The sequence below is a fragment of the Tympanuchus pallidicinctus genome, unplaced genomic scaffold (genome assembly GCF_026119805.1).
Source record: "Tympanuchus pallidicinctus isolate F22 unplaced genomic scaffold, pur_lepc_1.0 scaffold3, whole genome shotgun sequence".
NCBI classification, from domain to species: domain Eukaryota; kingdom Metazoa; phylum Chordata; class Aves; order Galliformes; family Phasianidae; genus Tympanuchus; species Tympanuchus pallidicinctus.
This window is the reverse complement of record NW_026294747.1, coordinates 104,422,669-104,435,593: the sequence shown is the minus strand read 5'-3', so window position 1 is coordinate 104,435,593 and position 12,925 is coordinate 104,422,669.

Below are 12,925 nucleotides of genomic sequence, written 5' to 3'. Positions count from 1 at the left end.
GGGCAGCTGCCAGTGGGATGGGAACAGCGGAAGCCGAGTGAGTGGCACATCTGGAATGGGCACAGCAGCCTCAATGTGCATCCCTGACCTCGCCAGCGATGGGGACACCCTGACCACTCCCACAGCTAAAGGCTTCCCCACTTCGTTTGGGTTGCTGCAAAGAAACTGCTGCCAGCTGCTCCCTGTCCCAGATGATCATGGTCTCCCGGATGTGGGAAGGCTTCACTCAGACGTGCTGAGATGCTGTGAGGAGCCTGTGTTGTCCAGCATGAAAGTGTGCTTCTTGTGTGTAATTAAAGCAGGATCATAAATGGTGCTGTGAAGGAAATATAGACAATATAAATCAGTATTTTCTTGACTTTAAAATCAATAATTCCCCATAAAACCCTCAGCTATTCCTGCGGATCAGTGTGACCCCAGTGGGATCACGTCAGCTCCAGTGTTTAACATGTTTATTTTGCAATCTGCTTCTTACAGCTTCCCCTCTGTGGGAATCCAACCTATTTTGTCTTGGGAGTGGGTCCTTGAAAGTCTGCCTCAGCTCTGGGAAGCAGAATTTGTCTCATCATCCATGGTTCTGTAATCTAGTGGCTCCGGAAAATAAAAAGACTATTAAAAGCTTCATTGTAAATACATATTGTGGCACATATTCATTCTTTATTCCAATCCACTTGCAAATGCATGTTTTTCCTTTTCTAGGCAAACAAACAAACAAACAAACAAACTTTAAGTAGGGGTAATAGCTGTTGCCTGAGCTTTACAGTTCCTGCTTATCATTCCTCATATAGATAGCACTGTTCAGAGCGGCTCTCTCTTTCTGCTATTTTTAATAGCAGATAAACAAAAATCATAGTGCAAAGTATCTTATCCATATGCCAGCCCTGCTGAAATCTGCAGGATGTTTTTCTTAACGCCGTAGAAACTTGCTATAAAAAGTTGCTGTGCTACGGTGACTGCAGCTCCATTAAACCCTCTTTAACATACATATCACTTGGTTCCCGATGACACTTTGAAGTCCTTTAAAACTGCGCATATTGAGTGCTTGCTGCAAAAGCAGAGTGCTAATAATAGGCAAGGAGAAAATCTTCCTAGCACTGAGGTCTGGAGAATGGTTTCCAATTTATCTCTGTAGCAAAACATGAATCTACACAACAGAGCTTAGAAAGCATATAGATATCTCCAAGGCTGCTCCCCGGCGAGGTGAGCTGCAGAGCACACAGCTCTGTCCCATCATCAGTGGGATTACTGTCTTGCATTTGAGGCTGGAAAGAGCACTGAGATTACCTGGAATCGCATGTAACTGCGAATTGCATGAGATCTTCTGCATTCATGATGCTCTTTAACCAATTAAAGAAAACCCCAAAGCCTTCAGAACACGCAATCTGGTCGGACAAACAAGGGATCTACATGTACAGATTTAGAGGCCAGCTGGCAAGGTGCCCCCCCTGCCGATGCTGAGTTTTAATTCCTCCCACTCAAATCACATAGCTGGTTCTGCCTTTTGCCAAATCGGTTTTGTATGGCTTTCAAATCCCAAAGACAGTGAGGCCTAATAGTGCCTGAGTAGAGCAGTGAAGGAACATGTGGTACCTTCTTAATAAGCACATGAACGATGTAAATGGGAGGTGGAAAATAATAAATAAATAAATAAAATCATGAGATATGTCCTAAAGAAAAGGATTTGATCATAAACACTTCCATTTTGCTTACATGCAACATCTGAGCCAGGAAAGGTATATCTGGGATACACCTGCTGCTTGCCAGCAGACTTGTGTGTCCTCTGCCTTGAGCAGTATGGCAGGATCAGGCCAAAAAAACCCAAAGCAAAGCAGGTGGAACAGAACAGAGCCCAGTCTGAATTTACATGAGTGCAGAGGACAAGGCAGCAGTGCATGTGTGCACCCCGTGAACAAATGTGATCCCTGGAGCAGGCCCTGAGATCAAGGGTTTGGTTGCTGGGATCTGAAGGACATGTAAGTCTCCTTCATTGCTTGTACTTCAATATTAGTTCCTGACAACTAATGGAAAATAGCTTGGGTGGTGGTGAGAAATGAGCTTGGGGATGGGTAAAGTTTCAGCCTCCATTCCTGATAGGTATGCAATGAAACAGTTAGGCTTCTGATCTGAACGAGGGCTTAGGCAGTATTGCCAGCACTGCCAGCACTCCCAAAGGAAACAGTCACCCTTTCCCCAAAGGGGATGCTTTCTGGTTGCTACTAAAAGTGTGAAATGAGATGCAAGAATGGAGTTATTCTCAGTGTTGCTTTTGGTAATGGGTCCCTCAGGACCTGTTTATGTACATGGCTGACACACTGAAAAAAACCATGAAAAGAAAAGGGGATGTAAAATACTCACTTGAGGCTCTGAAACAGGACAAATAAACATCAGTATATCATCTGTCAGGAGCAGGGAGTGACTGGCTGAAGAAGGGAGACACTCCCTTGGAATATGAAATGATCACCTTACGAAAGGAGATCACAGTTGGCACTGGGTATTTATCTATCCTGTTGTGTCCGAGTCACTGCACATCTTTTCCCTTCCCTTCCCTTCCCTTCCCTTCCCTTCCCTTCCCTTCCCTTCCCTTCCCTTCCCTTCCCTTCCCTTCCCTTCCCTTCCCTTCCCTTCCCTTCCCTTCCCTTCCCTTCCCTTCCCTTCCCTTCCCTTCCCTTCCCTTCCCTTCCCTTCCCTTCCCTTCCCTTCCCTTCCCTTCCCTTCCCTTCCCTTCCCTTCCCTTCCCTTCCCTTCCCTTCCCTTCCCTTCCCTTCCCTTCCCTGCCCTTTTTACACTGTTTGGCTAGATTTCTTTTACATATTTATTTTTAAGGTACATGTATTTCTTTCTCTTTGTTACATTCATACACGTGGTTGTATGATGACTAAATATTGTTTTGGAAGGTCTTCTCTCTATCTCTTCCATTTGACATGTTGTTCTGTTCTTAAGGGAATAGACATATGCCTTAGATTTTTCTGGCTGGAGAGATAAAACCTGCAGGAAGGAGCTTTTATTTCAAAGATCTTTTTAGTTGATTCTCTTGCTTTTATTTTCCAAATGTCACCCTTTGAGTCCCCTCATGATAAAGTTCCCACTGGCTCGTTGCGTTGATTATTTTGCCTTGCTTCTCTCAGGATTTCTGTGACTGTCATAATCAGCTCCATGCTTGATGCATTATCACTGGCATGGACGAACGTTTCCAAAGCCCCATGTGGATTTGCTACTGCACCACAACCAATTGAGTCATTCCCTCTGCCCCAGTTTCTGCTTGAGATTGAAGTCATGCATCTATTTCAGAGTGTCTCTCAATCTCATTGTCATTCAAAGCTGCAGAGAAAGCATTTAAAACAATATTTTCCTACACTCCTATCTGGAAAATTGTTCCAAACTATTACCAAGCAGTGGCTGAGATGATTATCCTTTACTCTGCAACCTTTAATGAAATTAACTATCCCAGCTTGCAAGAGCTGTTGACATCTGTGCTTTTGGAACAGTAAACCAGTGACACTGCTTCATTCAGCTTTGGGTATAGTGAGGCGTGGGAAGAAGACTCCTAGGGTTTTTAGGTAGGGAACATGTGAAAAACGCAGCTTTCTTATTGCTGTTGCATTTTGTTACTGGGTTGGTTTTAGTCCAGAAATACAAACCTGGCTGGTGTGTATTCACCGTGCACAGATGTCACTATAAATTCACAAGTAACCTTACCAATGTTGATTTTGCCTTTTGAATTGCATGGACACAATGTTAAGCTTTTTCAGATCTAAATAAGAATGAACTCTTGCCATCACAGGGACAAAAGAAACAAATCTGTTAAGCAAGGAGAACAAGGTGCTGCAACTGAGAAAGCATTGATTAGGAAGGCTTATTAAGAGCACTCAGGTAATATAAGTAAGAGCCAGATGTAAATGAATCTCCGGTTGGAGATTCATGATCCTTGAGATCCCTTCCAACCCTGGCCATTCTGTGATTCTGTGATTCTCTAAATACAAGTCAGGCAGCATGGGACAGATTCAGCAGTGCCCTGCCACCTGGGTACTCATTTAAACCTAGAAGAAGTCAGAGCTGAGCATCACCAACTCAGCACGGTGATGGTTTTATCCCATTAGGTGAGGCCACAAACAGCTCATCCCTTGCTCAGCAAACCAGCCCTCTGCACTGATCCCCACGCAGCTCTCGCTGTTGCTTTGGGTTTTGTCAGAACAGAACTACCCATTGGGCTCAGGGTTCACACAAACTGAGGCCGTGTTGGTTGGGGAAAGTTTTCCCAGATGCTGCCAGGTTAGGAGCGCTCACAGCAGGGGAGCACAGCATCAAAGGAGAAGAAAAATAAATGTTTGACGGCATTTGTTCCATTTGATCTTTTCTCTGATCACACAAACAGAAGAAACGCAGCTTTACAGACTCTTGATCTCAGCACAGAGCGTGTGCCAAAAAAAGATAATTATTCCCAGTGTTTGGGTCTGGGGACAGCAGCAAACAGCATAGAAGGCATTTTTAGCACACACCAAAGTTCCCAAGATGATTTAAATGTACTGCTGCAGGCTTGCGTTGGGAATTCTGTGCTCAGAAATGGGGCCTGTATGACAGACATACTGCTGATGGCACTCCACAGTTCAATAACAGGGCTGAGTTTGAAGGATTCTTTTTTCTTTTCAAAGATACATCTCGCTGATTTGCTCCAATAATAAAAGACCTGCAGGTGAGTTGGACAGCTTCCATTAGCAAAATGGCCCTTCAGGGACAGCATCCATCATTCACAGATAAATACACCAAGGCAGCACGGCTGATTCTTCAAGTATTAATTAAGCAAGTGACTGGTCAGCCAGCCGTGGATGGAGTTTTCCTGCTCTATGGGGACATCAGGATGCACAAAAGTGCTTGAAGCACTTGAAGGATTGCATGCCCACTGTCTCAGACAAATCAAAGGCTAAGTTACAGCCAAGTGAGGCTTGCACCCACTCCACTGTCACTCAAGTGGTGTTAGACAAAGCAACCTCAGGGACCAGGTCATCCCTTACGTCTTGGCCTATCACTGATCATTCAAGGAGGATTTATTTGCACTTGTCTGTCTTTTCAATTGTGGTAGATTTTATGCTGACATACTGTCTTGACACCAGTGGTTGAGTCTTGCATGTACAAGAGAAGATGACACGGGCAGTTGGTTTCAATTATCATTGCTTGTAGCCACCTCTCCGTAAAGCAAAAAATATGCTTCTCAAAACCAGCTCTGCATTAGGAAAAGCTTTCTTCCTTCTTTCTGCTTCTTTATCCTGGCTTGACATTCCCCAGACCTGTCTCTTCCTGAGCGAGGCAGAAAGCACCCCATTTGCCTCCTTCTCAAGCTCTCCCTTGCATTCAGGGTCTCTCCACCTGGTCTCTAGCCCCTCTGCATGTGTCGAAGTCATTAAACCACCCATTAGGACTCCATCCTTTGTGTGTGGAGGGATGGCTGGCTGCTTGGCTGCCTCCCTTGCTCATTATTGGCCTTCTGTGGTCCTTTCCAGCTGATTTAGCCAGCTGGTGCAATGAGACATGAACAGCTCGCTATAATACATTTCCGATGTCTTTCTGCTCTCTCTCTGGATGCATAAAGAAGTACTACAGTATCTTGCAATGAGTTACTGAATCTTTTTTGAAACCTGATATATTCTCAATGCGAGGTTTGTTAAATGTGAGGTGTATAGGCATATGCATTAGCCAAGTCTAGCTGCCTAGACTGTTCAGATGAGAAGAGCAGACAAGCTTCTGCCTTGCAAATCAATTGTTCTGACACAATGGAAGAGAGAGGAAGGATCAGGGATGCCACCCAGGGTGTTATAGCAGTGTGACATAGAACTGGTATCTCCCTCCTCTTCCTGGCTTAGAAAAAAAACTATCATTGGAGTATTTGTGGATTTTGTCTCCTGGTTATTTATTTGCTGTCATTCATCATTTAGACTCAGTGTTTATGTATATTGAAAGTAACAGACATAAATTAACAACAAGCCTTCAGGGTTTTAAATAGCCTCCTCCCCCTCACTGGAGTCATTTCTCGCAGTGCTCATATCCGAGCACATGTCTGATACTGTGCCCCAGAGATCAGCACAGTGGGAACTGCATGCTGCCACTCGAGGACCCTCGCTGCCTAAAGGGAAGGACCCTCTCCATTGCTTCTGCAGGGCTGGTTCAGCATAACTCAACAAAGTGGCTCTTCAGCCTTGCAGAAAGGCAGCAGACAAACCCGCCAGCAGCAGGTCTGCCCCTCCTTGCTAAGTTTCCACCACGTAAAGCCAAGGAAGAAAACAAGAGATCAGGATCCGTTCAGGAGCTCTGGAAAGCTGTGGTCCCTGAATTGAACACTGCAGCTGCTTCTAGCAGCGATCAGATCCCAAGTAACATGAGACAGCATTTCCCAGGAAGCAGAAATCCCAATGGTGATGCAGCTGAGTGTGCCCAAATCTGTTCCATCTCTATTTTCAGTATATGAGTGCGCTGCTCTCTGTGCAACATGGTGCTGGAAGTGCCCAGCAAGGAGTCTGAATAATCCTGCCTCTGAGTGATATTGCAGCAGTGGTCTTTGTGCAAGACCAGAGAGAAGATAATGTGTGAGATAGATAAGGAATTTCATTTTGTGTTTGAAGCTGGGTAGGCAGGAGACAAATGTTTCTTTTGGCGTAGGTACAGAAAAGCAGATACGTGGTACGGGGTGTCCCATCACTATAGGGCCACCAAAGGGATACACATAGCAGCCTGAATATGCACTTATTTGTGCTGTTATCCAAAGACCTGGGTACCTGAGTCTCACTGTGTTCTTCTTCTCCCCAGGCCTTCCCCTTCCTGCCCTCTGCTGGGTGCAGAATTTGGTACTTCCAGGGAGCTGCCATTCTGGTGCAGTTTGCCAGGGAGGCAGAGCCAAATTCTTGCCTTGAGGGTCCTCCAGAAGGAAGACCTGTTGCCCCAAAGTCTGATGTGGAAACCACAGAGAAAGCTAGTTAGGAAATGGTAGCAAACCCATGTTGCAAGTTCCTGGGCTCTAAGTGATGAGCAAGTGCGAAGAGCTAGGACAGCTGCAGACAGCCCCATTCCTGCCCCACAAGGGACCACCTGGGTTTGGGCATCACTGCATCTGGTTCTCTGATTCCCTATTGACAGCTGGGTTTTGGCAAATCCTCAGCACTGACCTTCTGAAAATCACATCCCAGAGCAACTCTGCAGGATGAGCAAACAGAACCCAGGAGCATCGCTGTGGCAAAAACTGCTAACAGAGATTAGGAACTATTGAATGTCAAACAAAGGAAAGTGGCTTAATTTTTTTAAGGTACAGAAATTAAGCATCCTTTTTTTTTTTTTTTCTGAAGCTGGTGTCATTTCCAGCCCTTCAAAACTTGAGAATGCTTGCCCTCAATCTATTTGGTGCATCACACTATTTTAGGCAATGATTTGTGACGAAAAATTCATAATTCATCCGTCTGCATCATTTCTTCACTTTGATCCTACATTCAGCAGTTTCTTTAGATGACTAGCAAAAATAACTGCAGTCAATGCAGATGAAGGTGAGCTGTAACCTTCATCCCAAACGCCCTGTCTATATTTATCAGGCTCGTCAGAGCAGTGACCCAGTCCCACTCCTGCTGAGTGTGCCTGCTGCTCTAAGGGCTCCAGGAAAGCTTACTTGCTGATGGAAGAGTTGGTACCAGAGTGAAAATGAATCATTCCCATCCTCTTAGCAAGATAAATCAGATCATCCCCCAAGATAGGTAAAGTGCTGGTTTAGATTTGTGGTAGGAAGGATATCCAGCAAATTTTCCAGTTCTATCTGCCCCAAATAGTCTGAAAAGCTTTAAAATGTTGAAATACTGGGACCCAAGGCTGTAGCCACTAAAATGTGTGTGGTTACTTTCCATTCCCACCTTTGGACACTGCTTCCCACCTTTGGACACTGCTCCCCTCTATGACCATCTGGAGCCACTGTCTCAGAGCTTCACTCCCCATCTTGGCTCTCTCCATAGGTGTTCCTGAATAGAAAGCAGTACCTCCAAGGGAAGTCACTTGTTATATTTCACCTAATGGTACATTTTCCCTGCACATACTCCGGGTGTATCCTAGGAGGAAAGACTCCCATCTGGAAAGGTATTTTTTCTGTCACATTTTCTGTCACAGGCAAAGAAAACCACGGCAGTGGGCTTTTCCCCCTTTACTATCTGTTAGTTTGCCTGTCTCCATTAACTAGCTCCAGGGTTTTCATGGTTTGTGCCATTTCCAAAAAGTGCAATACGTTGGCTGTGCCGGGAGAAAGCCAGCATGGGTTTCTCACTGCTGCACCCCTCTGCTGGGGGTGTGGAAAGTGGTGTGCTTTGCCAGAGTCAGATGACATCCTGCAGGATTGGGCCCTGGAGTCTACATAAATCAGTTACAGGTACTTGAATTAGGAGAATTAATTAAGAAGGCCTTCCCATCCCCAGGGGGTAGAGACCACAATGAGTTCAGCAGGAGACACCATTAATCCTGCATTTGTCCCAGAGCCATTCTTTGTGCTCAGGACGGGGGAATGGCCAGGACAGAACAAGCCTGCCTCTTCCCTTGGGTGCAGGGAGTGGTGTGCACAGGGCATCACCCTTCCCAGTGCCTCCCCACTTCCCAGGGCCCTCCCCATGAGCAGTTCAGCTCCCTTCGCTCCGGTCCTGCTCACCTGTATGATATCCTTGAACCCACATCTGCCTTTCAGGGATGCATATTTATTATCTTCATTGCAACAGCACAACCAAATCCCCTCTTCTTTAATAGCACAGTTCCTTTCCTCAAGATAAGCACGCTTATCTCCACAAAAGATTAGCTTCTGTTTTTCATTCCAGAACATTTCAGGACTGAGTTGCAGGCTGGCTCAAATCTCCATCATGTCAGGAAGCAAGAGCACATTCAGCATCCTCACCCCAGGTGCCCAAATAACTCCTGTGCCAAACCGCAGCCAGTGCTGTGCTACTGGCTGGAGGCAGAGGCTGCTGCTGTAGGGGTACAGCACGGTGCTGGAGTGAACTGGGGCACTTCTTTCAACATTTGTCAATGGTGATGTGCTGGAATAAGGCACAGTGCGTGATAACTGATGGGATTTATCTTGGACATGAGCCAGCGGGGTGCTCTTGCAGCCCAGAAGACCAGTGGTATCCTGGGCTGTACCTAAAGGGTGGCCAGCAGGGAGAGGGAGGGGATTGTTCTCCTCTGCTCTGCCCTTGTAAAGCCCCACCTGGAGTACCGTGTCCAAGCCCTGCATTGCCCGGTACAGGAAGAATGTGGAGCTGTTGGAGTGGATGTAGAGGAGGGCCCCAAAGGTGATCAGAGGGTTGGAGCACCTCTCCTATGAGGAAAGGCTAAGTGAGTTGGGCTTCTTTAGCCTGGGAAAGGGAAGGCTCTGGAGCCTCATCGCCTTTCCTGTACTTGAAGGGAGCTTATAAGCAGGAGGGGGAGCAACATTTTACATGGTCTGGTAGTGTCAACACAGGGGGAGATGGCTTTAGACTAAAACAGTGGAGATTTAGGTTAGATGTTAGGTGCAAATTCTTAACTCAGAGGGCAGTGATTCTGATTCTATGACCTTTGTGCTCGTCATTTGATTAATTGTCCAAACACAGTGACCTGCCTTCAGAAGTCTCACCGAGAAGCCCCCTGAAATATGGGAATTAAAATGTGACTTGAGTTTGGTCCAAATCAAACCATGTAGTGAAGGCAGTCACTGCTTGCTGGTGTATTTTTTCCCTCCATGAGCACAGCTTAGAATCATGGCTATGGCCACTCCTTGGTGTACTGCAAAACTGGCAGCACAGCAAGGGCAGGGGGAGGCTTGGATTACTTTCTTCATCAAATTGCTCTAGCAGAAGAAATATTTGGGTGAAAATAATGCAACTCATCCCATGGCACTTATGTGGATGCCTTTGCAATGTGCTCTTTTTCCTCCCAGCCAGCCACATGGACAGGTGGGATGGTGTTCCTCATGCAATGCAGGTTTGGCTGTGCAGAGGCCAGCATTTCTGGTGGGGGAGGTACCAAGACTTCTGCAATTTGTCTTGTTTTCTGGAAAAAAAAAGGAAATAAAAAAAAGCAAAGCCTCATAGTTCTTTAATTTCTAAAAGAAAGTGAAAAAACCCAAAAAACCCTCATATTTCAGTGATATGACTCCTGGAACTAAAGGAAGCACTGTAGCACTAGCGCTTTGCCACAGAGAACCATGACTTCCAGCAGCCCGAAAGCATCACGGGGAGCAAGTTCCTGCCACTTCAGCTTTACTGTTTCACTTCCCAAAACAACAGCACAGCCCCAGCCTCACCTTGGCACAGCCCCACCAGCCTCCATCAGGGTGCCCCCAGCTCAGATTTTCCTCCATGCCCTCTCAGTGTTGTCAAGTTGTAAATGTCTTGGTTTGAGCCTGTTTTTGAGGAGATATGAGGCACATGAACCCTGCGGGCATTGTGGATCTTTCTGGGAGCTGCTGTGTTTGAGAAGAGATAGAAGGTTGGGAAAAACTTCATAAGGTGGCAAGAAGATGAGAGTGGAGGACTCTTAAAGAGTTCTCACCGAAGGAAAACATTTGGCTGCAAAGATTCGTGGCATGCTGGAGAAGAAATGAAAGGTCATTCCAATGCCTCAACCTCAGCTTTGAGTGGAGTTTAAATCGCATGGGGAACCAGAGAAGCCTGAGAGTTGTGTTTGATGTGGAAGTTGGCTTTGCTAGTCTGCATGTGGGCAATTTATGATGTAATTGTGGAGAGATGTAAGAAGTTACAGCACTGATCCTGGAACAGAGGGGAAAACCCCAGAGCCTGTGGATGGGTGCAAGGCTGACAGAGGACATTGAGTTGAGCAATACTTCAGAGGGTGTAGCACAGTTGAACAAAAGCACAGTGGAAGTAATCCTACTGGTGCTGCTTGGACGTCATCCTGCTGGCAGAGAAACCCCTCACATGTTTTACAGAGGCACCCAGCTCTGCTGCCTTCTGGGGAGGAAATGGGGAGCAAGGAGCCAGCTCCTGGGCCAACCCTGGGGATGAACAATCCTTGTCCTTGAAAGCTGCAGGCAGTCAGCAGCCTGCACAGCCTGCTGCCGCTCCTTCTGCAGCCACCAGTGCCCTTGGTGTCCTCATTTTAAGCATTTGCAGGAAATTTGGCGTTTGAAGCCTGGCAGATTTTTGAAGTTATTTCTGATTTGGTATGGCCTGCCAGTGGGACAGCATAGGTGACCAAGGTGTCCTCTCCTTGTGGGGAGGGAACGTCAAATCTGAGACTTTTCAAGGGAAACTGAGAGGATGCAGACGTACTTTGGGAAACAAATGTTGCCTCTTATTAAGCAAAAGACAAGCAGCTCCCCTCCCCTTCACAACCAGCCAAAGGAGTCCCAGAACAGACTATGCTGAACATCAGGCTGCAAACAAGATTAAAATTAGACTCACAAGGTTTCATCAAGGGAGAGTTTAACTGCGGCGCTCAATCAGGCTGCAGAACCCGCTAATGACAATTGAAATAAAGTCATTCAAGACACATCCTTACATGTCATGCTGCAGGAAGGAAAGTCTGCCCTTGCCTGTGTTTCTTGGCCAAGGCATCTTTGGTGTCTCATCACGTCGCTGCCCGGTGGCAAAACCAAGGCTGGCATCCCCTTGGGAAAAGCAGCAGCGGGTCCCCAGGTTTTGTGACTGCCCCATGGGTCATGTCTCATTGGAAATAGCTGATAAACAAGTGGTAAAAAGAATGGGAGAGCATTTGGGTGAGACTTCCAACACGAGGAGACTTTCTTGGCTGTTGCAAGATCACATAAAGCCAAAAAAGCTATAGATCCCTACACAGCAACCTGAGTGGGATGTCGGAGAAATTATCTGTTGGAAAAAAAAAAACCATCAGTTTTTAAAATTCTTCTATTTTCAACAGCAATCTCTCTGTTTGCAGAAGGATGGCTAAGGAAGGATGGGCTAGGTTCTGCCTGTGTCCCTGCTGAGCACCACCATAGCATCTCTGCACCCCAGAGACATCCACAGTCTCCCAGCAAGAAGGAGAAATAAAATGTAAGTATATGTCACTAAATGAGTGTGAAGCTCTCTCCAGTTCTTTAACCTTGCCCTCATGAAGCTGTGCTCCCTGAATAAGCACTTTGAAATCACCTGGCAATAAAACTTCATCACTCTGCCAACATCCATTTTATACGTGGTGCTGCCCCAACAAAATTCTCTGTTGACACCACTTCAGCCTGACTTCACGCCAAAAGGAAGAGTCCCTTTTGACCCTTCTACCTCTGCCTAAATCCCAAGGATGTGTGGAGCAGCTGCAGAGCCATTCAATAGCCAGGCAGTGTCTCCTTTAGCATCATGAGGTAACCAGCAACACCAGCCCGATCACAAAGGGCACAGCAAAGTTACCGCATCGCCTCTGAGTGTGTAGTGAAAGCTCAGAAATGGATAAAATTGCCTTTCTCCACAAAGCCTTCACCCAGCCAGGCTGCCAGCACACACCTACATTTAGGTGCTGCTCATCAGTCTGAAATCAAGGCTCTCCTGCTGCACAGGGATAAGCCTAAGTGCTCTGTTAATCAGGAAGCCACGTAGATGTTCAATGTTCAACCATAATTATCATCCAGTGAGGACACTGAGCATGTCTTATCCTGGTTCAGCAAGCTCTGAGGATGGCAACATTATATGAACATTTTCCAGTGTGCGGGGTTTTATCCTCAGCACGGTGGAGGCTCGTTCCTCCTTTCCTTCATCAGTCAGTCTGTGTGAAGGCAGTGGGTCCCACCGCATATCCAAGGCTGTGCATGCGACACATCTTCATTACTGGGGAGCACTGACGTGAGAGAAATGCTGGTAACAGTGCCTCAGGCAGGCAGAACGCAATCCTGGAGAGGGCATCAGGAGGATTTCACAAATAAAGTAATCAAGATCTTGCACGGTAGTTTTGCAACCCAAAAAACAGTCAT